General features: G+C 39.2%; 1 non-coding gene across 1 annotated transcript; it reads left to right on the forward strand.

Moving 5' to 3' along the window:
• The first annotated feature begins 237 nt into the window (after positions 1 to 237).
• On the forward strand, positions 238 to 367 carry LOC138441910 (small nucleolar RNA SNORA31). Its single transcript, XR_011257478.1, has one exon. It is a non-coding gene; the product is annotated as a small nucleolar RNA SNORA31 (small nucleolar RNA).
• The last annotated feature ends 3,975 nt before the right edge of the window (positions 368 to 4,342 follow it).

A 4,342-nucleotide genomic window follows, 5' to 3' on the forward strand; every position in this document is an offset into this window, starting at 1 on the left:
TTCGACAGCTAAATAATTTGGGGAAGTGAGGTATTTTCTTTAGATGATCCATAATGCATGTGAGTGTATTAATGAGTCTGACAGCTCACTGGAGAGGAAAATGTGCAAACTTAACACAATGTTTCCAAATTATATTTAACCTTAGACCCCATTTTTGACAGTATGCGTATTAGTATTCTGTTGAACTAATGGTCTGCAGAAGATATTTGGATATCACTGCTTAGAAGTCTGAATGAACTGCATCCACTGATAGACCTTGAACAGTCTGCAGTTGTTCCTATGGTTTGCACTAGGATGCAAAAGCAACATCCCCGCGCTTTCTGTCTGTCTCTGTGTGGCAGCTCGGATTGAATAGGGGAGTACATCTGAAGAAGAGAAAAAAAAAAAAAAAAAAGAAGTCTGAATGAAGTTGGACAAGGCAGGCATAGGGCCCTCACAAGCCCCATCGTATCCAACATTCTGCACAAATAGACATGATGGCACCAAAGATTAATCTTTTAAGACATCTGTTCTCTTAACATGGAACATAAATCCTAACCGTCTAAATATACTTCTTGCTTTTTTTTCCAGATAAAATATTTTCTGTACCTAACTGTAGGATAACATCAGTGTTGCTATTTTAATTGTCACTTGATATCATCTCAGAAGCAGCTGGTTATGTTTTGAGTGTGATAAAATTGACAGAAGTTGTGTATGTGTAATGTAATTTGTGATTCTCTAAAGTTTTGACTTGTGTTCTTGAAAAGTGCTATGTGCCTCAATAGATGATAAATCACTCAAGGGATTTGAGATTCTAACAATCTGGTATTGATCAGATAAAGAGAAAGGAAATGTGAATTATGTGTAAATTGAAAGATAAGCAAAAATCAGAAATTCTCTTGGTTTAGAAATATATGCAGTACTACAAGACCTTTGCAAAAAGTATAACCCAATGTTATACATAAACATTTTCTCTGATAAACATAATAAATACAGTGATCTCCTAGAGTAACGCCATCTTGGAAGATGAATTCAACTGTATTACGTACCGTGTGTTAGTCCATCAGTCATGTCCAACTCTTTGTGAACCCATGGACTTTAGCCCACCAGGCTCTTTCGTCCATGCGATTCTCTGGGCAAGAATACTGTAGTGGGCTTCCATGCCTTTCTCCAAGGGATCTTCCTTATCCAGGTATCAAACCCAGGTCTCCTGTACCATCTGAGCCACTAGGGAAGATCCGTATTATGTACTAATTACCTGGTAATAATGGTGAACTTGGAGGTGACAGCACTGCCTGACTCTGCTGGAGATGTATTTTAAGATGTTTTTCTAGTATAATTTATAGATATGTGTTGACTCATTGCTCTTGTTCCATTTTTCCTTCCTATCAATGGCATGAAATAAAAAGAGATGGCTAAGATTCAGAGTACAGTCTATGACCTTGGAAAAAACACAGCTACTTGCCCAAGTGAGAACTATAATACCGTTACTTAACATAGAGCTTTGCCCAGCTGAGTCAATAAACTACAATATATGTTTCAACAGTGTACATGGCATAATTCTTAGTATCTCTTCTTCTTAGAGCTAAATGGACATGAAAAAAATCTAAACTCACTGTGTATCTCATCATCAAAAGATCTTATCAGTTCTTATATCATATTTTCAAATGAATAATAACTTGCTGCTATTAAGTACTTGTGTACGTGCTCAATCCCTTCAGTCGTGTCTGACTCTTTGTGACCCTATTGACTGCAGCCTTCCAGGTTCCTCTGTCCATGGGATTTTTCAGGCAAGAATGCTAGGGTGGGTTGCTAAAACCTCCTCTAGGGGATTTTGCCAACCCAAAACCTGAGGCTAATTTATTAAAAAAAAAAAATACACTTTGCAATTATTTGATGACATATGATGTGGAATAGCTTTTCATAAGCTTATTTGGCACCTATCTTCTTTGGTGAGGTGTCTGTTATGGTTTTTAGTCCACTTTATAAAAAATGAATATTTATTTATTTGGCTGCACCAGGTTTTAGTTGTCACATGCAGGATCTTCAATCTTTGTTGTGGCTTGTGGGATCTAGTTCCCTGACCAGGGTTTGAACCAGGGTCCCTCTGAATGGGAGAATGGAGTCTTAGCCATTAGATCATCAGGGGATCCTTTGGTCCACTTTTTAATCAAGTTGTAGGTAAACTCTTTGTATACCCAAAGTTTTAGGAATAAAAACTACTTAATGCCATTGGTATATGTTTCATCCTCTATTTTGTGAAGTAGGAGAGATATCCATTGTTTTTCTTAATTTTCAAACAAAACATATCTTAAAACACTGCCTAGAAAATGTCTTCCTTGTAAGCACACACCACTGAGCACTCAGCCCTCAGAGGTTGTTGGACTATTTCACTGGAATGGACTAAATATAAGAAAGTATTTTGTGTTAATTAACATTTCTTTTATACCCCTTGTCCAAGGTAAGGAGCAGCGTCTGCGCTTTGCTGGAGCAGCCGTGAAGAGATACCCCATGTCCAAGGTAGGAGAAACCCAAGTAAGATGGTAGGTGTTGCAAGAGGGCATCAGAGGGCAGACACACTGAAACCATACTCACAGAAAACTAGTCAATATAATCACACGGACCACAGCCTGGTCTAACTCAATAAAACTAAGCCATGCCCTGTGGGGACACCCAAGACGGGCAGGTCATGGTGGAGAGGTCTGACAGAATATGGTCCACTGGAGAAGGGAATGGCAAGCCACTTCAGTATTCTTGCCTTGAGAACCCCATGAACAGTATGAAAAGGCAAAATGATAGGATACTGAAAGAAGAACTCCCCAGGTCGGTAGGTGCCGAATATGCTACTGGAGATCATTGGAGAAATAACTCCAGAAAGAATGAAGGGATGGAGCCAAAGCAAAAACAATACTCAGCTGTGGACGTGACTGGTGATAGAAGCAAGGTCTGATGTTTGATGCAATATTGCATCCTATTGCATAGGAACCTGGAATGTCAGGTCCATGAATCAAGGCAAATTGGAAGTGGTCAAACAGGAGATTGCAAGAGTGAACATTGACATTCTAGGAATTAGCGAACTAAAATGGATGGGAATGGGTGAATTTAACTCAGCTGACCATTATATCTACTACTGCTGGCAGGAATCCCTCAGAAGAAATGGAGGAACCATCATGGTCAACAAGAGTCCGAAATGCAGTACTTGGATGCAATCTCAAAAATGACAGAATGATCTCTGTTCGTTTCCAAGGCAAACCATTCAATATCATAATAATCCAAGTCTATGCCCAAACCAGTAACACTGAAGAAGCTGAAGTTGAATGGTTCTATGAAGATCTACAAGACCTTTTATAATGAACACCCATAAAAGATGTCCTTTTCATTATAGGGGACTGGAATGCAAAAGTAGGAAGTCAAGAAACACCTGGAGTAACGGGAAAATTTGGCCTTGGAATATGGAATAAAGCAGGGCAAAAGCTAATAAGAGTTTTGCCAAGAGAACACACTGGTCATAACAAACACTCTCTTCCAAAAACACGAGAGAAGATTCTACACATGGACATCACCAGATGGGCAACACTGAAATTAGATTATATTCTATGCAGCCAAAGATGGAGAAGCTCTATACAGTCAGCAAAAACAAGACCAGGAGCTGACTGTGGCTCAGATCATGAACTCCTTATTGCCAAATTCAGACTCAAATTGAGGAAAGTAGGGAGAACCACTAGACCATTCAAGTATGACCTAAATCCAATCCTATATGATTATATAGTGGAAGTGAGAAATAGATTTAAGGGACTAGATCTGATAGACAGAGTGCCTAATGAACTATGGACTGAGGTTTGTAACATTGTACCGGAGACAGGGATCAAGACCATCCCCATGGAAAAGAAATGCAAAAAAGCAAAATGGCTCTCTGGGGAGGCCTTACAAATAGCTGTGAAAAGAAGAGAGGCAAAAAACAAAGGAGAAAAGGAAAGATATAAGCATCTGAATGGAGAGTTCCAAAGAATAGCAAGAAGAGCCAAGAAAGCCTTCCTCAGCAATCAATGCAAAGAAATAGAGGAAAACAATAGAATGGGAAAGACTAGAGATCTCTTCAAGAAAATTAGAGATACCAAGGGAACATTTCATGCAAAGATGGGCTTGATAAAGGACAGAAATGGTATGGACCTAAGAGAAGCCGAAGATATTAAGAAGAGGTGGCAAGAATACACAGAAGAACTGTACAAAAAAAGATCTTCACGACCAAGATAATCATGATGGTGTGATCACTCACCTAGAGCCAGACATCCTGGAATGTGAAGTCAAGTGGGCCTTAGAAAACATCACAATGAATAAAGCTAGTGGAGGTGATGGAATTCCA

Source organism: Ovis canadensis, chromosome 5 (assembly GCF_042477335.2).
Source record: "Ovis canadensis isolate MfBH-ARS-UI-01 breed Bighorn chromosome 5, ARS-UI_OviCan_v2, whole genome shotgun sequence".
Lineage (NCBI taxonomy): Eukaryota > Metazoa > Chordata > Mammalia > Artiodactyla > Bovidae > Ovis > Ovis canadensis.